Raw genomic sequence first — 26,820 nt, 5'->3', positions numbered from 1 at the left:
GTTAAAGACAATGGACTGGCAGGAGAAGGTGGTCTTTGAACTTTGGTGGAGGTGCTGTGATGCTGCTGTTACCTTATGCTTGGGACCATTTCTTTCTTTTTCGACTTCAGGTTTGCTCTTAGTTCTTTGTTAAGAGATGGGGGATTGGTCTCTTTGTTTGGGCTTGGGAAGAGATTGCTTTTGCTTGTTTGCACTAATGTTTGAGCGGGGAGGGAGGGGAATCAGTGGGAGGGTAGGATGCTAGGCGCCATGGGCGGGGGCTGCCAGGATAGCTGGGCGGGCTAGTTCACGGAAGCGCAATGGAAGGTGCGTGGAAGGTCAGTGGGGGGATGGGGCCAGGGGTTGTTGCTGGGGGATTTGGGTAGAGGGGGGAAAGTACTGCTGACAGAGGTAGGGCTTTTAAAGTGTAAGGGGAGGAAGATCGACGATGGTGGGTGCCCGAGGGCGGGCATGGAGAGGTGTGGGACACGGGCCGGAGGCTGGCCCAAGAGGGACTATGATTGATCGGTGAGCCGGGGAGGGGTGGAGGGCACCCCCCGACCAGGCTGGTCACGTGGAACATGCGAGGATTGAATGGGCCAGTCAAGAGGGCCCGTGTGTTCGCCCATTTAAAGCGATTAAAGGCTGATGTGGCCATGCTACAAGAGAGGCACCTGAAGGTGGGGGACTAGATTAGGCTGAGGAAGGGATGGATTGGGCAAGTATTTCATTTGGGATTGGACTTTAAAACGAAGGGGGTGGCATTTGTGGTCAGTAACCGGATGGTGGTTTGAGGTGGGAAATATAGTGGTGGACTCTGGGGGAAGGTACGTTATGGTAAGCGGGTAATTGGAGGGGATGCCGGTGGCGTTAGTAAACATTTATGCCCCAAACTGGGACGATGTGGAGTTTATGAGGCAGGTGGATGGATCCGTGGAGATTTGGGAGGCCGGGGGCAAAATAATTTTCGCTTTACTCCCATGTGCACAAGGTGTATTCCCAAATAGATTTCTTTGTATTGGAGAAGACGTTGTTGGCAGGGGTGGTAGATGTCGAGTATTCAGCAATTGTGGTGTCGGACCATGCCCCGCACTGGGTGGATTTACGAGTGAGCAGAGGGGGTGCCCAGCACCCGCAATGGAGGCTGGATGTGGGACTGTTAGCGGAGGAAGAGGTGTGTGAGCAGGTGAGGAAGGCCATTTGGGGAGATGTAGAGATTAATGGGGAGGTGTCGGCAGGTACGGTTTGAGAGGCATTGAAGGCAGTGGTCAGGGGAGGAGTTTATTTTGATTCGGGCACACTGAGAATTTGGGCACACAGGGAGAAGGCGGAGTGGGTGGAGATAGAAAGGCTAGTGAACGAAATCCTGCAGGTGGACAGGAGATATGCAGAGGCCCCGGAGGAAGGGCTGTTAAAGGAACGCCAGAGGCTGCAAATGGAATTTGGGCTGTTATCCACTGGTAAGGCGATAGGGCAGTTGAGAAGGAGGAGAGGGGCGATACATGAGTATGGGGAGAAAGACAGCAGGATGTTAGCACAGGATGAGGAAGCAAGAGGCGACGAGAGAGATTGGGAAAGTGAAGGACCAGGTGGGAATGCGGTCATGGACCCGGCGGAGGTGAATGGGGTGTTTAGGGAGTTTATAGCAAATTGTATGAGTCGGAACCCCAAGCCGGGGAAGAGAGGATGATGCGGTTTCTGGGAGGGTTGGAGTTCCCGAAGGTTGATGAAGAGCTGGTGGAGAGCCTGGAGGCCCCAAATGCGCTGCCGCTGTCATTGGTGGGGCGGGTTCAGACGGTTAAAATGACGGTCCTCCCGAGGTTTTTGCTTGTTTTTCAGAGCCTCACAATTTTTATCCCCAAGGCGTTCTTTAAAAAGTGAATGCAGTGATTTCTGGATTTGTTTGGGTGGGTAAAACCCTGCGGGTGAAAAAGGTGCTGCTGGAGCGTTCCGAATTTCATTAATTACTACTGGGCGGCGAATATTGTGATGGTCAGGAAGTGGGTAGTGGGGGAGGGTTCAGTGTGGGAGCGGGTGGAGGCGGCATCATATAAGGACACGAGTTTGGGGGCACCTCTGCCATTCTCACCGGCTCGATATTCCACAAGCCCGGTAGTAATGGCAGCCCTGAGGGTGTGGGAAAAGTGGAGGCAGCAGATGGGGTTAGAGGGGACATCGGTTTGGAGGCCGGGTTATGGGAGGAGTCCCTGAGGAGAGTTAATGCACCCTTGTCGTACGCCAGGCTCAGCCTGATACAGTCCACAGGGCACACATGACTGCGGCCCGGATAAACAGGTTCTTTGAGGAGGTGGAGGATAGGTTTGGACGCTGTGGAGCGTTCCGACTTTCATTAATTACTACTGGGCGGCAAATATTGCGATGGTCAGGAAGTGGATAGTGGGGGAGCTGTCGGGGTGGGGGAGTGGCTGCGAACTATGTCCATATGTTTTGGGCATGTCTGAGGCTGAGGGGTTTCTGTCAGGGATTTGTTGACATTCAGTGGTCTTACAAGTGAGGGTGGTGCCAAGTCCAGAGTGCCGATCTTTGGTGTGTCGGAAAACCTGGGAGCTCGGGGTGAGAGAGGCTGACGTCGCGGCCTTTGCCTTCCTGGTGGCCCGGAGACAGATCTTACCAGGATGGAGGGAGTCAGAACCCCCAAAGTTGGGGTTGTGGGCTAGCAACATGGTGGGGTTTATCAGACTTGAAAAAATTAAATTCGCCTTGGGGGGTTCGTTGTACTGGTTTGCTTGGAGGTAGCAGCCTTTCATCGACTTCTTTGAGAAAGATTAAGCTGTCAGCAGGGGGGAACGGGGGGGGGCGGGGGGGAGAGTGCTGGGGGGAGAAGGAGAGGCATGGGAGAGATGAGTAAAGGCAGGGGAACCAACGGAGGGGTGGCTGGCACTGTTTGTGTAAGCCATGTTGGCTGGGGTTTGTGCCCGGGGGGTTTGTTGGGTATATTGTTGCGATTTTGGTTTTGTTGAAATCTGATATTGAAAATTGTTAAAATTATAAATTCCTCAATAAAATATTGTCACAAGTAGGCTTACATTAACACTGCAATGAAGTTACTGTGAAAATCCCCTCGTTGCCACACTGAGGGAGAATTCAGAATGCCCAATTCACCTAACAGGCACGTCTTTCGGGACTTGTGGGAATGCCCAGAGGAAACCCATGCAGACACGGGGAGAACATGCAGACTCCGCACAGACAGTTACCCAAGCCGGGAATCGAACCTGAGTCCCTGGCGCTGTGAAGCAACAGTGCTAACCTCTGTGCTACCGTGCCGTCCTCACATGAGTAACCACACATATTCTTGCACCATGCAGTGCAACAAACTAGCTACACACCGTAAACAGAAGTTGAGGGAGGATTGCTGGTAGAGGTAGCCAGGAGACCTGAAAAGTAAGGTTTGCAAACTTTGCAAATCCTGAATAATGGGTGTTTGAGTGCATCTGATTTGTATACTTTTGTATACTTCATGCAAAATCTTTGGTGTTTTATTTTGAAATTGTTTTCGAAATGTCATAATCTAAAGCAGTTTAGATTTTTATACATCAGTCATATTTTCCAGCTTTTCCCATCCTTTCCCTTGGTTCCTGCAAGGACCAGACTGCCTCATAGTTCTGTTTCTACTTAATTATATGACGCCTCAGTTCGTGAATGCTAAAGAAAAGCAATTGACCATGGATTAAAATTCAATTACTCGGATGAGAAAAGACAAAAAAAACAAAATCGCGAGAGCTGTGAGGAACCAAATAAAATGAAAGGGGCCCTTCTAACTGGATTGTTCACAATGGATAATCAAGAAAATATATTTTTTCTTCGGTAGATTGACCAAAATCGAAAAGTTTTCTCATTCCTTCTCTAGGGACAGAAACCCATTTTCATATTAATGTCCTGTTGAGCCTCATGGTCGCTGTACTGTTACAAGAGGTTGAACAGTTACATATCAAACAAACACTACACTGTAACTTACGGTTCAGCATGATTTGATTAACTAAACTTCAATAAAATACACTATGTATGCAATTCTATGCTTTACAAATAATCACAATTGTCTCAAAACACAGCTTTAGACATAAGTAGATATTACCCCATCAGAACTGGCCAAGTTCGCCCTTGACGGTATTTTCCGTTCTGATCGCTGAGGTTAGTCTGGATGCTGCATGTGCGAGGTTATCCTCAGATCACGCTAAAGGAATGACTTCGGAGTCATGTTATTTCTAGGCCATGTCTTTGTGTCCTGCTCCAAGAGAGCAAGAATTACCTTGTTCTTCTAACCATGCGGTCCATCTTGCAGACAATGGTTTTCTAATATTCAGACCTTGTGGTTTCAGTTGTCAGGCCTACAGAAACATTGATGAGGTCTTGAGGTGAAGGTGTTGCGTTCTGTCTAGTTGCAAGTTCCTGCTTTCGTACTTTGCAAATTTTTCTTAAATAGGTCATGTGAAAACGTCCCTGAATTGTGTCATTTCAAGTTGATCAAATTTCCCAGCATGCCTGTAGTTAGTCATTTAGCATTAGCTGGGCCTTATTGCTACAGTCTTATCCTAATTAGGTTGATATCGTCAAATCTGAAATGTTGTCTTAATTACATTTGTTTCTTCAAAAGAGCACCACAGATGTCTTGAATCTAAACTTGAACTCCAGTTCAAAGTCTGGTGATCAACAGTGTGTGTTTGTAATTTCTGTTTATAAAGCACTACTATTCATTCCAAATTAAATTAAACAGAAATATAAAACCAGAGCGATGTTTGAACCATTGCTTGCATTATCTGTCTAATTAAATGTCTTGTGTATAACAGTGTCTCAGATTGTCCTAAAGTTGTGAGATTGCCTTCTGTTGACAGAACCTCGTATTCTGTAAGTGAGCATGCAGAATCTGACACACAACCTCGAGTGCGCACATGGCCCCCAATTTGGTTTGGGATTTTGGGGCATTTTATTTTGAATCCTCATCTTCCAACATGTCTGAGTCTCCTAATCATATACAGATGAGGTCTTAAATGATTCTGCCGAATTTTTCTGTTTTGCATAGCCGTACCTAAACTGAGAGGCCAGCTTAGTGTGGTAACTTAAAGCTGGGTGTGATAGTTTGTTGCCTGTATATGATGATTTTTTTTTCTTCACCTAATATTTCCAAAGGTTCTGATGATGGGTCAACAACTTGAAAAGTTAACTCTGTTCCTCACTCCATAGGTGCTGCCAGGCCTGTTGAGTGTTTCCAACATTTTCTTATTACAGGGGGTCTTCATTGTAAACTGTATCCCAGTTTTCTCTGCTCATTGTCTACATAATGAGGACTGGTTCACCAGCATGGGTATCAAGAGACCAGCCTGAAATATTGACATTGGAAACCACTCCCACGAAGGCTCATCGATCATCTGCCGATCGCTACATCAGTGACAACACTGCAGAAGTACATCAATGGTTATGAAGGGCATAATATAAGTGCAAGTTCTTTTTTTTTAAATTCTTTCTCCGTTTTTATCAGCTACAACACGAACCACTGACCTGGCAGGGTGCTCACTTTTGCTTGCGGTTATAGCATACGTTCCGCCATCAAACAAAAGATGCATTGTTATTATTTTATAGCTAAAATGCACAAATTCTGGGTGCTTTCTTTAACTGAATAAAACGCAATGTTTTGTATTCTGACATGGAAAGTGCTCCGACATCCACCCCCAGCTCACTAACTGATGGCAAGAAAAGGTATACGGCTGACACTCTGGGAATGGTTGTGAACTTAATTCTTCAAATGCAAGGTCTCATCCAGCTACACAGCAACTGTATATACTTGTCGGGGCTTGACTGGAGCGGGAGCATACATAGCCACCCTTGGAGAATGCCATCTATTATGCAACGGATGCTGGGTACTACATGGCCAGTAGTCTGTGTGAAGACAGTCCATGGGGTACCTCCACTAAGGCCAAGAAATCTCTGTTCTATCCGCATGATCACAGTCAGTTAAATCATAGTAACACTCTTATGTTATAGAGCGTTTAAAGTCTTGAGTGCAGCATTATTGGTACGAGTGAGTGCACTCATATTTGTGCTGATCCCTCCATGCCTTGGGCTACCCTAAAGATGCCTTTTAAGATGCCACTTTCTCCATGACACTCTACAGTTGTGAAAATCTCTCCTGCAGCACTGCAATGATGTAGGATAATCTGCAACCCAGTGTTGGACAACTGCTGCACAGTGGACACCAAGGTTGTCCCTATACCTTGTGTTCTCTTAAGGTTCTCTCTGTTGAATCCGGTGTCTGACCCATTGAAAGACCAAGCCCGTGCTTACTACCTCCCTTTTCACCTGTGATTGATGCTTCATCCAAAGCCTCTTCCTCAATCTGCTAAATAATTGCACCATGGGGCTAGAGATCAGAACTAGTGTTGAATGCAGGGAGGCAGCATGCTGGAAGCTGTGGTGTTCTGCCTGTGTGGTTGACTTGTAAAAGCTCTCTGAAATGGTCTAGCAAACAACTCTGTTCAAGAGCAGTTGGGAATGGATAATAAATGCTGGTTCAGACAGCATCTCCAACATCCTGAGCAAATAGAAAAAACAAACATCTGCTTTTAGATAGCACTTTTAATGAAACAAATCATCCGAAGGTGCTTCATATTATTAAACAAAACTTCAGAAGAATCTTAAAGAAGAAAATAGGTGGTGAAGTGAATTCCAGAGCTTAGGCCCTAAGCAGTGAAAACATGGCTGCTGAGTGGTGCTATTAAAACTGTTAATTGGAAAAAAATAAGTTGGGTACTCTAAATGTTTTAAAAATGAGCAATAAGCCAAGATTAGGGGAGGGCAAATCTCTTGGAACGTTGTAGGTCTAGAGGAGATTAGAGCGAGGCAAGGCCGTGGAGCATTTGAAGATGAGGGTGAACATGTGTTATCGATGTGTTATTTACGAGTCCGTGTAGGTCAGCAAAGGGCTGATCAGCGAACGGGATATGGTGTGAGTTGGGATATTGTGTGAGCTTGCTTTAATGGAGGACGGAAGATGGATGCTGCCCAAGCTTAATTGGATTAGTTAAATTTAGAAGAAACAACAGCATAAATTAGGGTTTCAGCCGTAGATCAGCTGTGGTAGGAATAGAGCTGAGCATTTTTACAGAACTTAAATCGGCAATCTTAGTTGCCACACATGTAAGAGTTGTAGAAAGGGGTCAATATGGTGTTGCCATTGAATCCCCAACAATCAGGAACAATAACTCCTTGTGCAGAGCTGCCGATGGAGAAAAAGGCAGCAGGAGAGTCTCCTCACCAGGCACTTCAGGTGCTGAATAATTCTTTTGGATTTGCACCAAGTCTGTGGCCTTGTGGACTGGCACTGACCTCCTTCCAAGGAGGGTGGTTCTTAGAAATCTCTGGCATAGAAGGAGGCCATTTGGCTACTCTGTCCATGTTGACTGTGAAGGAATTATCCAGCCTAATCCCACTTTTTTTTTTTAAATTTGGAGTACCCAATTCATTTTTTCCAATTAAGGGGCAATTTAGCGTGTCCAATCCACCTAGCCTGCACATCTTTGGGTTGTGGGGGCAAAACCCATACAAACACTGGGAGAATGTGCAAACTCCACACGCACAGTGACCCAGAGCCGGGATCGAACCTGGGACCTTGGGGCCATGAGACAGCAGGGCTAACCACTGTGCTGCCCCTAATCCCACTTTCCAAAGGGGCTGGTTTAGCACAGGGCTAAATAGCTGGCTTTTAAAGCAGACCAAGGCAGGCCAGCAGCACGGTTCAATTCCCATACCAGCCTCCCCGAACAGGCGCCGGATTGTGGCGACTAGGGGCTTTTCACAGTAACTTCATTTGAAGCCTACTTGTGACAATAAGCGATTTTCATTTCATTTTCATTTCAAATTTTGGTCCATAGCCAAGGCATTAACGATTTCTATCTCTACCAGCCTTTCAGACAGTGCTGATCAAGTTCCAAAAACCAGAGCTCGGACTCCTCAAACTGACAACACTTCCTCTACACATGATTTTCCAAGACCTGATACGCAATCTAGAGTTCCCACCGGGCATAGGATATTCACTTGTTGAGACTGTGGTGCTCTGCCAAGTCTTTATTTATGAGACTATCACCTAACTTACAAGAATTAAAATTTAAGGGCTATCCCTGATCTAGACAAATCCCCTCACTAGCTATTTCCTGGTCACTCATGCTTGCTCCCTCAACCCCAGAGTGTCCGTTTGAGGCCTACTCTCAGGAATTTGCTTCATGTAACTCCCACCTCACCTCTGCTCCACACTGCAAACTCTCAAGTCTGCGCTCTGTTATCTCTTGATTCTCCACTTTTGTCCAAAGAATAGGTAGGTTAAATTAAATATTTATCTGTAAACTCTCTCCTCTCTCTCTCTCTCTCTTCCCGCCTCCAGCCATCCTTGTAATATGGCTTCTTCCTCTGAGTTTACAGTGGCAATACTGACTCACATTCCCTTGTTTTAGCCGATTCTGCAGCTGTGGGTTATGTTTAAACTGCATGCTTCTCTGATGTTCTCTGTTCTATGACTCAAACAGGATCGCCCTCCTTTTCTGTACTTGGTGCAGCAAGATATTCAGGGATAGAGTCATTTAGGACACAACAGGAAGCCATTCATAGAATCATAGAATCCCTACAGTGCGAAGGACGCCATCCATCGAGTCTGCACCGACCCTCTGAAACAGTACCTAAGTTCGCTCCCCTGCCCTACCCCATGATCCCCTTAATCTAACCTATGCATCTTTTTGGACATTAAGGGGCAATTTATTGTGGCCAATCCACCTAACCTGCACATTTTTGGAGTATGGGAGGAAACCACACCCGGAGGAAACCAACACAGACATGGGGAGAACGTACAAACTCCACACAGTCACCCAAGGCCGGAATTGAACCCGGGACTCTGGCGCTGTGAGGCAGCAGTGCTAACCACTGTGTCACCGTGCCACCCATTCGGCCAATGTCAACTCCCTGCAGGGGAATCTAGTATGTCCTGCTCAGAAAGATGTAGTTGTGCTCACATGACTCCTTCAAACAGCTGTATTCCAGTTTAAACATTGTTTGCCGATGAGGAACAAAATTTGCTCTTTAACGATAGCATTTGTCTTCTTAAATGCAGCTGGTTGACCTAGCTTTGCACCTGGCAACCAGCCAGTTTGTAGGCTTGACTCCTTGTACACATTCTTTCATTTGTTAAGAGCCTTGTTTAAATAAAAAGAGAGTCTATAATCTCAAAGTTCAACACAACCCATGCTACAAGTTTGTGCAATCCCTGGTTTGTCAGAATTGCAAAATTGGCTCTGCAATGTTATGGTTTGTTAATTAGCTGAAATAAGCAATATAACCATACTGAATCATTGAGAAATAAATCCCACAGGTTCTCAAAAAATGTAACGTCTATTTAAAGTCTGCAATTTCATTGAATTATGACATTTTTTTTTTCAAAGTGACTCCTGATATTTTCACTTCCAAGTGAACATATAATCTTAATTGACTTGCAAATTATTTAATAATTCACTCAAATTGGAACTTTAGTGTCAGTGCCTTGAACAATGTTTCTTCCAGAGCCAATACTCGTGTCAGCATGTGAAACGTGTGTTTGCTGGGCTTCAATTTCAATGTTTCTTGTCTACATTTGATTACTTGCCACTGTTTTCTAGTGCTTACACTTCTACTTTTTTCTGTATGTTTTGGAGATTTTTTTTAAAAATCAGTCTGCTTACGTGTGTGACCTCACGTTAGCTTTAGTCTGTCACCCCTTAAAGGAATTTGTATACAGTTCAATCAAAGCACTCGCTCTGTATATTTTGATAAGTGCAATATAGCTGCTGTAAGGGTTGGAGCATTAGAATTTTAGTGTTTCACGATTAAGTTGGATCACTGGGGTATCTTTATGTTTTAGATGTTTTATATTCATACAATGAATATATCCCAATCATTGTGTAATAGCGGCTATATTGTTTTATATTAACAATTGGATTTTGTTTATTATCATGTGTACCAAGGTACAGTGAAAAGTATTTTTCTGCGAGCAGATCATTAGGTACATGAAAAGAAAAGGAAATAAAAGAAAATACATAATAGGGCAACACAAGGTACACGATGTAACATCGGCATCGGGTGAAGCATACCGGGGAGTAGTGTTAATGAGGTCAGTCCATAAGAGGGTCATTTAGGAGTCTGGTAACAGTGGGGAAGAAGCTGTTTTTGAGTCTGTTTGTGCGTGTTCCCAGACTTTTGTATCTCCTGCCCAATGGAAGAAGTTGGAAGAGTGAGTAAGCCAGGAGAGGTCTTTGAATATGCTGCCCACTTTCCCCAGGCAGCGGGATGTCAATGGATGGGAGGCAGGTTCATGTGATGGACTGGGCTGTGTTCACGACTCTCTGAAGTTTCTTGCGGTCTTGGGACGAGCAGTTGCCATTCTAGGCTGTGATGCAGCCAGATAGGATGCTTTCTATGGTGCATCTGTAAACGTTGGTGAGAGTTAATGTGGGCATGCCGAATTTCCTGAGGAAGTATAGGCGCTGTTGTGCCTTCTTGGTGGTAGCGTCCACATGAGTGGACCAAGACAGATTTTTGGAATTGTATACCCCTAGGAATTTGAAACTACTAACCATTTTCACCTCGGACCCGTTGATGCTCACAGGAGTGTGTACAATACTTTGCTTTCTGAAGTCAATGACCAACTCTTTAGTTTTGCTGGCAATGAGGGATAGGTTGTTGTCGCTGCACCACTCCACTAGGTTCTTAATCTACCTCCTGTATTCTGACTCGTCGTTATTCGAGATCCGGCCCACTATGGTTGTATCGTCAGCAAACTTGTAGATGGAGTTGGAACCAAATTTTTCCACGCAGTCGTGTGTGTACAGGGAGTATAGTACGCAGGGCTAAGTACGCAGCCTTGCTGCTACTGAGGACTATTGTGGAGGAGGTGTTGTTGTTTATTCTTACTGATTATGGTCTGTGGGTTAGAAAGTCGAGGATCCAGTTGCAGAGTGAGGAGCCAAGTCCTAGGTTTTGGAGCTTTGATATGAACTTCGCTGGGATTATGGTGTTGAAGGCGGAGCTGTAGTCAATAAATAGGAGTCTGATGTAGGAGTCCTTGTTGTCGAGATGGTCTAGGGATGAGTGTAGGGCCAGAGAAATGGCGTCTGCTGTGGACCGGTTGCGGCGGTATGCAAATTGCAGTGGATCAAGGCGTTCTGGGAGTATGGAGGTGATGCGCTTCATGACCAACCTCTTGAAGCACTTCATTACGACTGACGCCAGGGCCACCGGGCAGTAGTCATTGAGGCATGTTGCCTGGTTCTTTGGCACCGGTATGATAGTGATCTTCTTGAAGAAGGTGAGGACCTCGGAGTGGAGTAGGGACAGTTTAAAGATGTCCGCTAACACATCTGCCAGCTGGTCCGTGCAGGCTCTGAGTGCACGGCCAGAGATGCTGTCTGGACCCGTCGCATTCAAGAGTTCATTTTCAGGAAAGCCAATATGTTGCATAAAACAAACACAAACTACTGTGAATGTTGGAAATCCAAAATTACAACTGAAAATGCTGGAAATACTCAGCAGGTCAGTTTTGGCATTCGTGGAGAGAAACAGAGTTAACATTTCAGGTCAGTGACTTTTCATCAGAACAATATGTTACAATATTTAATAAGCTTCATAAACTGCATGCTACGTTGATTTTTCTTGTTCCTGCTACAAATGAAATGAAATGAAATGAAAATCGCTTATTGTCACAAGTAGGGTTCAAATGAAATTACTGTGAAAAGCCCCGAGTCGCCACATTCTGGTGCCTGTTTGGGGAGGCTGTTAGTGGAATCAAACCGTGCTGCTGGCCTGCCTTGGTCTGCTTTCAAAGCCAGCGATTTAGCCCTTTGAAAGCAGACCATAAGGCAGGCTATCTCTGATGATTGTTGGTGACCACTACCATCTAGAAGAATAAGGGCAGCAGACATATAGGAACACCACCCGAAAGTTCCCCTACAATCCATTCACCATTGTCACTTGGGAATATATCACCATTCCTTCACTGTCACTGGGTCAAAATCCTGGAACTCCCTCCCTAATTGCACTGGATGTACCTGCACCACATGGACTGCAGCGGTTCAAGAAGGAAACTCAGCAGAACCTTCTCAAGGGCAATTAAGGTAGGACATTAAATGCTGATCTAGCCAGCGATGCCCACATCCTGTAAATTAGTTTTTTTAAAAAGACACAAATTAATATCAAAATCCGAAGTGAAACCTTCAGAGTGTCCTTGTAGCCCTTCCTTTGACCGCCATGAATGGACACCGCAGATTTCAGCTCCCCACAGAAGATTTGCTTTGGTAAAAGTGTCAGGCATTCTGGCTACATGACCAGCCCAACTCAGTTATGACTGTCTCAACATGGTGGGATGCTTGACATGTCAGCTCAGGTGAACACCTCAGTGCCTGGTATTTTGTCCTGCCGTCTGATCTTCAGAAGTTTCCAAAAGCAGCTCAAGTGGTTGAGTTTCTTGGCATGCCACGGGTACATGTCCATGTCTTGCCTGCATAGAGCACAGTGCACAGGACTGTTGCTCTGTATACCTTCGGCTGGGTAGGCAAACTCTTTATTCCCAGACAAATGTTTAAAGTCTGCCGAAGGCGGCACTTGCTTTGGAAACTCCTATGTATCTTATCATCAATATGATGCGGCATGGTGGCACAGTGATTCGCACTACTGCCTCATTGCCAGAGACCTGGGTTCAATTCCTGCCTTGGGTGATTTTGCACTTTCTCCCCATGTCTGCGTCGGTTTCCTCCGGGTTCTTCGGTTTCCTCTCACAGTCCAAAGAAGTGCAGGTTAAGTGGATTAGCCATGCTTCAGTTTTCTTCATGCTGATCATCAGGCCAAAGTTATCACATCCATTGGAGAACAAGTCCATACTACATTGCATGCCTAGCTGTAAACTGACATTGCAAACAGCAAGTTTCCTGTCCATGTGATATCTGATTTTGATTCCCAGTTAAACATTATAGAAGGCATCAGACAGCGTGACTGAGAAAAACATACTGAAGAGCATTGGAGCTGTAATGTATCCCTGCTTAACTCCATTTGTGACTGGTAATGGGTCAGAAGACTCACCAACTCCTGGAGCATGTCAACATGGACCTGTTGAACCACCATGATGAATTTCTCAGGACAGCCAAAATTCTCCATTACCATCCCAAAGGCCTTCATGGCTGACTGTGTCAAAGATCTTGGCCATGCCAACAAATGTGGCATAAAGATCCACATTCTGTTATTTGCTTTTCTCCTGAAGCTGTCTAACTGCATACAGCGTATCCAGTGGTTCTTGGACCTTGTTTGAAACCACACTAACTCTGCCAGCAGTTCCTGGTTGAGATGTTGTATTAAGCAATTCAGATGATTCTGGCAAAAATGTGACCAGCAATGGAGAGGAGTGAGAATCCTCTTTGTTTGTTGCAAAATTGGTTCCTCAGTTGGAAGAGCATCAGGTCTTGGAGATAGGCCACTCGACAAGAATTTGACTGTGCTTATCATTTCTAACAGCATGGGAGGTAAATCATGGGAATAGTTGATGGCAATCTGTGGCAGCCAGTCAATTGCTTCTTAGGGGATGGGCAAAGACTGATTGAGGATACATTTAAAGTGCTCTGCCCATCTTTCTAGAATTTTGGCTTTTTCTGCCTTGACTCATCTTCACCAAAGACTAGTGATAAACCAGTAGGCGAGGGCCTGTAGACAGATTTCAGAACATCTTAGAATCTTTTCCAGTCTTTGCATTCTGCATATGACTGAAGTTCATCTGTTTTCAGATGTAGCCAAGTGTCTTTCATCTTTCTGAATTTGCATTGGGCAATCTTGTGGATGTTTTGGTAGGCATCATGCTTGGATAGTGACGACTTGTCAGTGATGTAATCACACGCAGAGGCAATGTTTCTCCTCCAGTAATTTCTCGAAGAATCTCACTGTTCTTATTGAAGGCCCTCTAGAGCAGTGGAGTTCACTATATCCTTGAAGGTCACCCGATTATCCTTCTTGCGTTGTGTCCATTTTCACTGTACACAGGTGACTCTCTGATTTCTCTAAGTGATTCCTTTATGACCGTGTGCTTGAGTCTTGAGATATTGAGACACTTCTGGATATTCATGCCTTGGGGATGTCTGGGGAGATAGATCTTGATGTTTAGCTTTGAAATGATAATACTGTGGTCAGTACATCAGTCAGGGCTGCACAGAGCTTTTGTTATATGCATGCCCTGCCTATTCCTGACTATCCCTCTGCCTGTTTAGATCCCAATGTATGGAACTTGGGTGCATCCAAGATGTCTTGTTACGATTAAGGAGAAAGAAAACTGTGTTAATGATTAAGGGCTCATGCTCAGCATACATTTTCAGCAAGAGGAGACCAATTCTGTCACTACTGCTAACCCATTTTTTTCCCAACATCTCCTTCCCACACATAGTGATCTCACCAACTCTTGTGTTGAAACCACCAAGAATGACAGTTTTGTCTGATTTTGGCATGGTAACAAACAAGAAGCCGAGGTCAACATAGAAATTGTCCTTGACTTCATTAGAGTTGGTTGTGGTCGGGGCTAAACATCAATGAGAATTCCTTGCATGTTGCCATGCAAGGGGAGTTTAAGTACCATCAGACGATCATTAACTCCCTTGGGAAGGCAAGTCAATTTATTGACGAGGATTCTGAGGCGGGCGGGCAGCGGGAGCAGAGGTGGGGGAGGGACGCTGCGCCATGCTGCGGGGCAGCCTGAGGCCTACGGTCAGCAGCAGGCAGCTGATGACCCTGGCAGAGGAGGAGGAGGAATTAGAGGGAGGGTTTGGTGGCAGGGGGTGGGAGACCCCAACGCTAACATGGCCACCGTCCAGGAACGAATCCAGAAGTACAAGACGGCGCCGTTTGACGCGCGCTTCCCCAACACAAACCAGACGCGTAACTGTTATCAGAATTACCTGGATTTCTATCGATGTCAGAAAGCCCTTTCAGCAACTGGCAAAGATGTCGCGCTCTGTAACTGGTTCCACAAGGTCTACAAGTCCATCTGCCCAATGTCGTGGGTTAACCGTTGGGATGAGCAGCGCGACGCTGGGACCTTCGCCGGCAAGGTATAGGCCACGGCCCCACTTCCCCCCTCCCTTCTGATGTCTGATACAGGTCAGACAAGGCGTGCCAAGATGCAGGGGAGCTTAACAGTGATCACCCCCCCCCACTGAAAAAAATTGTATTTGTCTAATTTAGTTCTTGCACTTGAAGACGTGTCGTACGGTCCATCTGTTACAACCTCGACAAATAAAGGCTTCAAACAGCCTCTTGTACAATGAAAAAAAAATAAAAAATTTATTGACGAGGTGGTTCATGACAGAAGAGCCAATATGCTGTTCTTTTCTACAGCTACTCCAAAAGAATTTGTAACCTGCACCGATATCCTCCTCAGGTAGATAAGTCTCACTGATGTAGCTATCTGCATATCTAGTATGGCAGGGGGGTGGGCACGGGAGCAATAGGTCAGAAGGTGAGAGCATTGAGGGAGAACCAGGGAATAGGGACAGTGTGGCTCTGAGGCAGAGCAGATGGGGAGAAGTTGCTGAACACAGCGGGTCTGGTGGCCTGAAGTGCATATGTTTTAATGCAAGGAGCATTACGGGTAAGGCAGATGAACTTAGAGCTTGGATTAGTACTTGGAACTATGATGATGTTGCCATTACAGAGACCTGGTTGAGGGAAGGGCAGGATTGGCAGCTAAACGTTCCAGGATTTAGATGTTTCAGGCGGGATAGAGGGGGATGTAAAAGGGGAGGTGGAGTTGCGCTACTTGTTCGGGAGAATATCACAACTGTACTGCGAGAGGACACCTCAGAGGGCAGTGAGGCTATATGGGTAGAGATCAGGAATAAGAAGGGTGCAGTCACAATGTTGGGGGTATACTACAGGCCTCCCAACAGCCAGCGGGAGATAGAGGAGCAGATAGGTAGACAGATTTTGGAAAAGAGTAAAAACAACATGGTTGTGGTGATGGGAGACTTCAACTTCCCCAATATTGACTGGGACTCACTTAGTGCCAGGGGTTTAGACGGGGCTGAGTTTGTAACGAGCATCCAGGAGGGCTTCTTAAAACAATATGTAGACAGTCCAACTAGGGAAGGGCGGTACTGGACCTGGTATTGGGGAATGAGCCCGGCCAGGTGGTAGATGTTTCAGTAGGGGAGCATTTCGGTAACAGTGACCACAATTCAGTAAGTTTTAAAGTACTGGTGGACAAGGATAAGAGTGGTCCGAGGATGAATGTGCTAAATTGGGGGAAGGCTAATTATAACAATATTAGGCGGGAACTGAAGAACATAGATTGGGGGCGGATGTTTGAGGGCAAATCAACATCTGACATGTGGGAGGCTTTCAAGTGGCAGTTGAAAGGAATACAGGACCGGCATGTTCCTGTGAGGAAGAAAGATAAATATGGCAATTTTCGGGAACCTTGGGTGACGAGTGATATTGTAGGCCTCGTCAAAAAGAAAAAGGAGGCATTTGTCAGGGCTAAAAGGCTGGGAACAGACGAAGCCTGCGTGGAATATAAGGAAAGTAGGAAGGAACTTAAGCAAGGAGTCAGGAGGGCTAGAAGGGGGTCACGAAAAGTCATTGGCAAATAGGGTTAAGGAAAATCCCAAGGCTTTTTACACGTACATAAAAAGCAAGAGGGTAGCCAGGGAAAGGGTTGGCCCACTGAAGGATAGGCAAGGGAATCTACGTGTGGAGCCAGAGGAAATGGGCGAGGTACTAAATGAATACTTTGCATCAGTATTCACCAAAGAGAAGGAATTGGTAGATGTTGAGTCTAGAGAAGGGGGTGTAGATAGCCTGGGTCACATTGTGATCCAAAAAGACGAGGTGTTGGGTGTCTTAAAAAATATTAAGGTAGATAAGCCCCCAGGGCCTGATGGGATCTACCCCAGAATACTGAAGGAGGCTGGAGAGGAAATTGCTGAGGCCTTGACAGAAATCTTTGGATCCTCGCTGTCTTCAGGGGATGTCCCAGAGGACTGGAGAATAGCCAATGTTGTTCCTCTGTTTAAGAAGGGTAGCAAGGATAATCCCGGGAACTACAGGCCGGTGAGCCTTACTTCAGTGGTAGGGAAATTACTGGAGAGAATTCTTCGAGACAGGATCTACTCCCATTTGGAAGCAAATGGACGTATTAGTGAGAGGCAGCACGGTTTTGTGAAAGGGAGGTCGTGTCTCACTAACTTGATAGAGTTTTTCGAGGAGGTCACTAAGATGATTGATGCAGGTAGGGCAGTAGATGTTGTCTATATGGACTTCAGTAAGGCCTTTGACAAGGTCCCTCATGGTAGACTAGTACAAAAGGTGAAGTCACACGGGATCAGGGGTGAGCTGGCAAGGTGGATACAGAACTGGCTAAGCCATAGAAGGCAGAGAGTAGCAATGGAGGGATGCTTTTCTAATTGGAGGGCTGTGACCAGTTGTGTTCCACAGGGATCAGTGCTGGGACCTTTGCTCTTTGTAGTATATATAAATGATTTGGAGAAAAATGTAACTGGTCTGATTAGTAAGTTTGCAGACGACACAAAGGTTGGTGGAATTGCGGATAGCGATGAGGACTGTCGGAGGATACAGCAGGATTTAGATTGTCTGGAGACTTGGGCGGAGAGATGGCAGATGGAGTTTAATCCGGACAAATGTGAGGTAATGCATTTTGGAAGGTCTAATGCAGGTAGGGAATATACAGTGAATGGTAGAACCCTCAAGAGTATTGAAAGTCAAAGAGATCTAGGAGTACAGGTCCACAGGTCATTGAAAGGGGCAACACAGGTGGAGAAGGTAGTCAAGAAGGCATACGGCATGCTTGCCTTCATTGGCGGGGCATTGAGTATAAGAATTGGCAAGTCATGTTGCAGCTGTATAGAACCTTAGTTAGGCCACACTTGGAGTATAGTGTTCAATTCTGGTCGCCACACTACCAGAAGGATGTGGAGGCTTTAGAGAGGGTGCAGAAGAGATTTACCAGAATGTTGCCTGGTATGGAGGGCATTAGCTATGAGGAGCGGTTGAATAAACTCGGTTTGTTCTCACTGGAACGAAGGAGGTTGAGGGGAGACCTGATAGAGGTATACAAAATTATGAGGGGCATAGACAGAGTGGATAGTCAGAGGCTTTTCCCCAGGGTAGAGGGGTCAATTACTAGGGGGCATAGGTTTAAGGTGAGAGGGGCAAGGTTTAGAGTAGATGCAAGTTTTTTACGCAGAGGGTAGTGGGTGCCTGGAACTCGCTACCGGAGGAGGTAGTGGAAGTAGGGACATTTAAGGGGCATCTTGACAAATATATGAATAGGATGGGAATAGAAGGATACGGACCCAGGAAGTGTAGAAGATTGTAGTTTAGTCGGGCAGCATGGTCGGCACGGGCTTGGAGGGCCGAAGGGCCTGTTCCTGTGCTGTACATTTCTTTGTTCTTTGTTTCTCACCAACTCTCTTCTGATAAGAGCAGTTCTTCGACCTGATGCAATGTCCATGAGGGTCCGCACGTTTCTTTCACCAATGGTGATCTGTGTCACCTTTTATTTTCCTCTTTGAATTTGACTTATGACCGTATTTATGGGATCTTTGCCAGCTGTGTAATGTGTAGAGCTTGACAAGACACAGTAGGCATCTCAGTCACCCACTGAATCCAGACCTATCTCCAGGCATCTAGACTTGCCTTGCTACTGGACCAAGATAGGTCAGGACGAGACAGTAAGACTAATGATGCGCAACTCTCACTCACTATAATCCAATTCATGTGCAAGTCATGTTCTTCATCTGATGACCTGGAAGGTGAAGCAGACATTGTTTGGGGCACCTTTCTTAGCCCCTTCGTCATATTAGGGAGGTGAGCACTTTGGTCCTAAAGAGGGCTGTTCACATTATTGGGGTTGCTGAGATCCTCTTCTGCTTCCACCTAGTGAAAGATGAACCCTGGATTGAGCTGACTGTGCAGATTCACAGCTACAGCTCCCAGTGAATCCATACCTGCTGCTATGCACTCATCCATTGCCACAGGACTTGTGACAGTTAAATGATAGATGACAAATAAAAGAACGATGATGAACATGCACAAGAATTGGATTATAATGAGGGAATAGTTGTGTATCGTCAGTCTGTCTTGTCCTGACCTATTTTAGTCCAGTAGTAAGACGAGGAGATAGATCTGGGTGTAGTGGGTGATTGGGTTGTCTTCAGTGTCTTGTGGAGCTTTATGCCTTCCACAACACAGTGCTGAACCCCCGTCAAGACTGTTGTGTATTCGATTGGACTCATACACCCAGTACGCCGGAACCAGTCTTTGCATCCCAGGATAGACAATCCATAAGTTAGTGAGGGGAGGAGACCAGATGGCAACCACCTCCTGGTTTGGACCGGCCATTGAAGCAGTTTACCAGGGTGTGGCTGCTGTTGCGTGCTTAACAACTACTTGGAGCCACAGGTGACTGTTGGGTGAAGGTGAGTATCAGTATAGAATGAGCCACTCCAAAGGGCGCAGCCAGCCCGCCTACGAGAGATGCTATCTCTCCCTTACATCCAACTGATTTACAGTGCTTAATTAAGTCAAATTCTGTTGCTGTTACAGGAGTGTTAGCGATAATTTTGGGTTAAAAAAAGATGACGTGCATATTTTCATGCAAAATCTGACAATTAAAAGCAAGTTTTGTCATATTCATTTTGTTTATTAATCCTTTTTGAATGAACAGAATACAAAAGATGATGGTATGGTAGATGTTTCTGATTGCAGGCAAGTAGCACGGAGTATGTAGCAGTTGCTGGGAACTGGGGAAGGCTTTTTACTTTGGGAAAGAGGATGAAGGTGAGAGGAAGGGTCTGGGGAAATTGGGGGAAGTGTTGTAAGGGGAATTGGGATGTGCGATCTAGGATGGGCAGTTAGAGTATCTATTGAGTCTCAATGTTAAGATCTGATGGAAGTCGCAAAGGGCTGCGAGGGTATGGCAGCACTGGGAAACCTGTATTATTTAAAATAAATGCTGCTGAATATTAATTTAAGATGATGCAGATCATAAGATTGTGAACTCTCCTTTCACGCCCCTCTCCCCATCTGACTAGTTTTCAACACAGCCTTGAGTAAAAATGTCAGGATTTGGATTCCTGTCACAGCAAGTCAGAGAGGCAGCAGCAAAAGCCTAGATGAGGTGGGGCACAGAATATTTTAAAATATTTTGCTTTTAAATACTTTGCTCCTGTTCTCCTCATTTGACCCAACTTGGAAGGATCTTCAATCTCTTTCTTCTATCAATCCTGAAATGCTAATAACAGTATTCTTGTTTCGGAATACTGATTAGTTGGACTTGTACACTTGTCTAGTTTTCATAGAATAGTTTTCATAGAATTTACAGTGCAGAGGGAGGCCATTCGGCCCATCGAGTCTGCACCGACTCTTGGAAAGAGCACCCCACCCACGGTCGACACCTCCACCCTATCCCCATAACCCAGGAACCCCACTCAACACTAAGTGCAATTTTGGACACTAAGGGCAATTTATCATGCCCAATCCACCTAACCTGCACATCTTTGGACTGTGAGAGGAAACCGGAGCACCCGGAGGAAACCCACGCACACACGGGGAGGATGTGCAGACTCCGCACAGACAGTGACCCAAGCCGGAATCGAACCTGGGACCCTGGAGCTGTGAAGCAATTGTGCTATCCACAATGCTACCGTGCTGCTTTAAAGTTAAGGTTTAGTAGATTGAAGATCCCCGGTTTGAGTCCCAATATGTGCTGAGTTAGCTGATAGAGGTCAGGCAGTGGTAGGAGAAATTAATGTCCCTCAATTAGGGAGGAGAAAATTAGTTAGGATTCCCACTGCGGCTTGCCATTCTGGTAGGTGTAGAGTCGAACTTGGTTCTGATGCATCCTGTGGTTAAAATAGCCTCTTGGGCACTTAATCCTCACATGACGTATCGAGGTTACTTGATTCCTGCATAACTACCTCAGCGAGAACAGAGAAAAGGAGAAGTTTTGTGGGGAAAGAACAAACAATTGGAGTACACGCATCTGAATTTAAATGTCAATAGTTTTGAAAGATGCATATTTTGGAAAACTGATTCAGCCAGCAACAATGTTTTACATAAACAAAACCAGTTGTACATTCATACTAGAAGTAGTGATCTCACAGCTCACACTACACTTCTTCATTGCAAAAAAGTAAAATACTGTGGACACTGGGATTCTGAAACAAAATCAATGTTCTGAAAATGCTCAGCATCTCCAGAGAGATAAACAGAATTAATGTTTCAGATTGATGACCTTTCATCGGAACTTGCTAAAACCGGTTAGATCTCTAATTTTTAAAGTGCAAATGCAGGAATAGGAGGGCAGCGATAAAAGCAAAAGAGCAGGCCTGTGATAAGGTGGAAGGCAGGAAAGACTAAAATCACAAAAGGGAGGGTGCTGAGGAGCAAAATAAGCAACAAAAAAAATGGGTCAGGAGGATGTGTAAATGGGAATGGCAGAACATGATCAATTATGCTAGCCAAAAAAATGAGAGGTTCTGATCCAAAATTGTTGAACTCTAAATCTGAAGACTGTCAAGTGTCTAATCGAAAGACTGAGTGCTGTTCCTCAAGCTTTTGTTGAGTTATTTTGGAACAGTGTAGAAGGCCACAGCTGGTTTTCATTGATAGTTTGCATGTTATTCAGTCTTTAATCTCCAGCTGCCAGTTCAGTGGTTTTTTTCTCCCTTTGGAACATTAATGTATGTACAGATTTGAAATAGATTGAAGGCATTCTGAATAATAGTGTTCCTTTTTAGGAATTATTGTGAACATCTGTGAGGCTCAGCACTTTATCTTACAATTTGATAATTTATTTTCAGTTACAAAATAAGAATCTAGTCACTTAGACATCTCTAAGTTCCTGTCAGATTCCTTCTGAAAAGAACATACATTTGAATCATACCTTTCATGATTTCAGGTGCTTTACAGCCAATAAAATACTTTTAAAGTGAGTCACTGTTTTTGCTGGAGGGAAACAACACCCAGTTTGTGCACAGCAGTATCCCACAAGCAGTGATGAGATAGATGCATGACCATATAATCTGTTGCGATGTTTGTTTTGGGGTAAATATTGGCAACGGCTCCAGGAAGCTGCCGCTCTTCAATAGTGCCATGGCTTTTGTGTTTCAGTGCCTAACCTGAAAGATGATACCTCTGACTGTACAGCCTTCTCTCAGTCATCTTAAATTATGTCTTCAAGTCTCTGGAATGGGACCTGAGCCCATAACCTTTTGCCGCAGAAGTTCTACTAGTGAGCCAAAGCTGACAACCTAGATTAGGAATTTAAGAGTGTGGGTTGTATTGTAAAAATTGAATTTCTTTGTCAAAATGCCTAGTATGATTGAGGCTAGTTTTCGTTGTCACATTGAGTTTTATCTATTGCCCTCTGTCTTAAACTGAGAAAAATTAGATATAACGAATCTCCTTATAGTTTGACTCCACAGCAATGTGGTTAACTCTGATCTCCCTCTGAAGTGGCCTAGCAAGTGGTCTAATAAATTTGATAGAATATTTTGAGGAGATGACTAGGTGTGTAGATGAAGGCAGTGCAGTTGATGTAGGTCAAGAAGGTAAGGACCCATGGGATCCAGGGCAATTTGACACATTGGATCCAAAAATGGCTTAATGGCAGGGGTGATGGTCTAAGGTTGTTTTTGTGACGGGAAGCATATGTCCATTGTTGTACCGCAGGGATGGTGTCGGGTTCCTTGCATTTTGCAGTGTACATTAATGATCTAGATGTGAATGTGGGAGGTATGATCAGAAAGTTTGCAACTTACACAAAATTAGTGGTATGGTAAACAGTGAGGAGGAAAGCCTTAGACTACATGTGTGTGTAAAATCTCAGACACTTTCGGCCAGTGTATTAATCAAAAGTTTTAACCAGATGTCTTTATTGATGAGGCAAACAAAGGACAACACACATGTATAAATCAAATAACTTTATTCAACAAACAGTAAAAATCAGTTATCCTTGAATTATCCCAAAGTATTACTAAAAGGCCCCAAGATTCAAGACGCTTCCCGGAATGCTGGCCGACGAACTATGTCGTGCTGCAGGTCCGATTCTCCGAGTCTCGATTTCCTCAGGGTCTTTCTTCGTTGCGAAGGTGGGTCTTGCACGCTGCTTCCTTCTGTCCTTGCTGCATGACGTCTTCGCTGTTGGGGGGGGCCGAGGGTTTGATTTCTTATACCCCTCTCCGTGCCTTTCCAGAATGTTCTCCGGCCCCCAGCCAATGAGGTCGCAGAGTGGGAGTGGCACCATCCAATGGAGTTACTAATGGCTGCCCAGCAGGACATTGGGCGTCCATTTCCTTTTTATAAAAAAAAAATATTTTATTAAAGTTTTCAAACACAATTTTTCCCCCTTACAAATCAACAAAAACGGTAACACAATAACGAATAGATAACATTGTTTAAATTAAGTAGTGAACTAACAAAGTAACAAGAAATGGTGCTCCCTCCACCCCAACTAGAACAAAAACAAGTTGCCCTCCCCCCCCCCCCCCCACCCCCCCTCTTTCTGGGCTGCTGCTGCTGGCTATCTATTTTCCCCTAACGTTCCGCTAGATAGTCAAGGAACGGTTGCCACCGCCTGGAGAACCCCTGAGCCGATCCTCTCATCGCAAACTTCATCCGTTCCAGTTTTATGAACCCTGCCATATCGTTTATCCAGGCCTCCACGCCGGGGGGTTTCGCTTCCTTCCACATGAGTAAAATCCTTCACTGGGCTACCAGGGACGCAAAAGCCACAATATCGGCCTCTTTCGCCTCCTGCACTCCCGGCTCATCTGCTACCCCAAATATAGCTAACCCCCAGCCTGGCTTGACCCGGACCTTCACCACCTTCGAGATCACTCTTGCCATTCCCCTCCAACACTCCTCCAGTGCTGGACACGACCAAAACATATGTGTGTGGTTCGCCGGGCTTCCCCCGCACCTCCCTCACCTGTCCTCCACCCCGAAGAACCTGCTCAACCTCGCTCCCATTATGTGTGCTCTATGTAGCACCTTAAATTGGATCAGGCTAAGCCTGGCACACGAGGAAGAGGAATTTACCCTACTTAGGGCATCAGCCCACAAACCCTCCTCATTCTCCTCCCCGAGCTCTTCTTCCCATTTTCCTTTCAGCTCTTCTACCAGCTCCTCCCCCTCTTCTTTCATCTCCCGGTAAATTTCGGACACTTTGGCCTCCCCTACCCACACCCCCGAAAGCACTCTATCCTGGATCCCCTGTGTCGGGAGCAGTGGAAATTCCCTCACCTGTTGTCTCATGAACGCCCTCACCTGCATATACCCAAAGATATTCCCCGGAGGCAGCTCATACTATTCCTCGAGTGCTCCCAAGCTCGCAAACGTCCCATCTATAAATAAGTCTCCCACTCTCCTAATTCCTGCCCGGTGCCAGCTCTGGAACCCTCCGTCCAACCTTCCTGGGGCAAACCTATGGTTGCTCCTGATCGGGGACCACACCGAGGCTCCCAACACACCCTTCTGTCGCCTCCATTGCCCCCAGATACTTAATGTTGCCGCCACCACGGGTTTTTTTCGGGGAGAGCGGTAGCGGCGCCGTCACCAGCGCTTTTAAGCTCGTTCCTTTACAGGACGCCATCTCCAGCCTCTTCCACGCCTCCCCCTCTCCCTCTATCAACCACTTGCGGATCATCGCCACATTCGCGGCCCAGTAATAGTCGCCCAAGTTCGGCAACGCCAGTCCCCCTCTGTCCCTGCTACGTTGCAGGAACCCCCTCCTTACCCTCGGGACCTTCCCTGCCCACACGAAGCTCATAATGCTCCTATCTATTTTCTTAAAAAAGGCCTTTGTGATCAAGATGGGGAGACATTGAAACACAAATCGAAACCTCGGGAGGACCATCATCTTAATCGCCTGCACTCTGCCCTCCAGTGACAGCGGCAGCATATCCCACCTTTTGAAATCCTCTTCCATTTGCTCCACCAGCCGAGTCAGATTGAGTTTTTGTAAAGTTCCCCAGCTCCTGGCTATCTGAATCCCCAAATATCGGAAGTTTCTTTCCGCCCTACTTAGCGGCAGGCCATCTATCCCTCTACTCTGGTCCCCAGGGTGTATTACGAAAAGCTCACTCTTTCCCATGTTATGCCTATATCTCGAAAAGTCTCCAAACTCCCTCAATATCTGCATAACCTCTGTCATCCCCCCCCACTGGATCCGCCACATACAGCAGTAGGTCATCTGCGTAGAGTGACACTCGGTGTTCCTCTCCCCCTCTAACCACCCCCCTCCATTTCCTAGAGTCTCTCAGCGCTATGGCCAGTGGTTCAATTGCCAACGCAAACAGTAATGGGGACAGAGGGCAGCCCTGCCTTGTTCCCCTATGTAACCGAAAATACTCCGATCTTTGCCGATTTGTGACTACACTTGCCACTGGGGCCCCATAGAGGAGTTTAACCCAGCTGACAAACCTCTCCCCGAACCCAAGCCTCCTCAGCACCTCCCATAAGTACTCCCACTCTACCCTATCAAATGCCTTCTCTGCATCCATTGCTGCCACTATCTCTGCCTCCCCCTCTGCTGGGGGCATCATTATCACCCCCAATAGCCGTCGCACGTTGACATTCAATTGTCTCCCCATTACAAACCCTGTCTGGTCTTCGTGCACCACCCCCGGGACACAATCCTCTATCCTCATTGTCAGCACTTTTGCCAGCAACTTGGCGTCCACATTCAGGAGCGAGATAGGCCTATAAGACCCGCATTGCAGCGGATCTTTATCTCGCTTCAGGATTAGTGATATCGTCGCCTCCGACACTGTCGGGGGTAGAGTCCCCCCCTTCTCTGGCCTCGTTAAAGGTTCTTGCCAGCAGCGGGGCCAGCAAGTCCACATATTTCCTATAAAATTCCACCGGGAACCCGTCTGGTCCCGGGGCCTTCCCTGCCTGCATGTTTCCCAGCCCTTTAGTCACCTCGTCCACCCCAATTGGCGCCCACCAGGCCTGCCGCCTCCTGCTCCTCCACCTTCGGGAACCTTAGTTGGTCCAGAAACTGCTGCATCCCCTCCTTTCCCTCCGGGGGGTTGGGACCTATATAACCTTTCATAAAAGGTCTTAAACACCTCATTTACCTTCCCTACACTCCGCACCGTAGTTCCCGTTTCATCCCTAACTCCCCCTATTTCCCTCGCCGCTGTCCTCTTATGAAGCTGGTGGGCCAGCAGCCGACTCGCCTTTTCCCCATACTCGTATCTCATCCCCTGTGCCTTCCTCCACTGTGCCTCTGCCTTCCCTGTGGTCAGCAGGTCAAACTCCGTCTGGAGTCTTCGCCTCTCCCTATATAGTCCTTCGTCCGGGGCCTCCGCATATCTTTTATCCACACTCAAAATCTCACCCAGTAATCTCTCCCTCTATTTGGCCTCTGTTTTCCCCTTGTAAGCCCTGATGGAGATCAACTCTCCCCTGACCACCGCCTTCAGCGCTTCCCATACTACCCCCACTTGGACCTCCCCATCATCATTGGCCTCCAGGTACCTTTCGATACATCCCCGCACCCTTCCACAGACTCCCTCATCCGCCAATAATCCCACATCCAGTCGCCAGAGTAGGCGCTGTTCCCTCTCCTCTCCTAGTTCCAGATCCACACAGTGCGGGGCATGGTCTGAAACAGCTATGGCCGAGTACTCTGTTCCTTCCACCCTCGAAATCAGTGACCTACCCAAAACAAAGAAATCTATCCAGGAGTATACCTTATGGACATGGGAGAAAAAGGAGAACTCTTTGGCCAGCGGCCGAGCAAATCTCCATGGATCC

At 46.3% G+C, this 26,820-nt stretch overlaps 1 protein-coding gene, 1 long non-coding RNA gene and 1 pseudogene across 3 annotated transcripts in view; 2 read left to right on the top strand and 1 right to left on the bottom strand.

The window, feature by feature from the left end:
* Positions 1–26,820, top strand: part of crcp (calcitonin gene-related peptide-receptor component protein) — a 144,734-nt gene that overhangs the window by 60,299 nt on the left and 57,615 nt on the right. The gene's annotated exons all lie outside the window — the stretch shown is intronic.
* LOC140386799 (cytochrome c oxidase subunit 6B1 pseudogene) lies at positions 14,712–15,335 on the top strand (annotated as a pseudogene).
* LOC140386802 (uncharacterized) overlaps positions 22,967–26,820 on the bottom strand; it is a 109,092-nt gene continuing 105,238 nt past the window's right edge. The window contains exon 3 of the long non-coding RNA XR_011933676.1: positions 22,967–23,351. This is a non-coding gene — a long non-coding RNA (uncharacterized lncRNA). The remainder of the gene's footprint in view (positions 23,352–26,820) is intronic.

The sequence above is a fragment of the Scyliorhinus torazame genome, chromosome 12 (assembly GCF_047496885.1).
Source record: "Scyliorhinus torazame isolate Kashiwa2021f chromosome 12, sScyTor2.1, whole genome shotgun sequence".
NCBI classification, from domain to species: Eukaryota; Metazoa; Chordata; class Chondrichthyes; order Carcharhiniformes; family Scyliorhinidae; genus Scyliorhinus; species Scyliorhinus torazame.
This window is presented reverse-complemented; position numbering and strand designations above follow the sequence as displayed.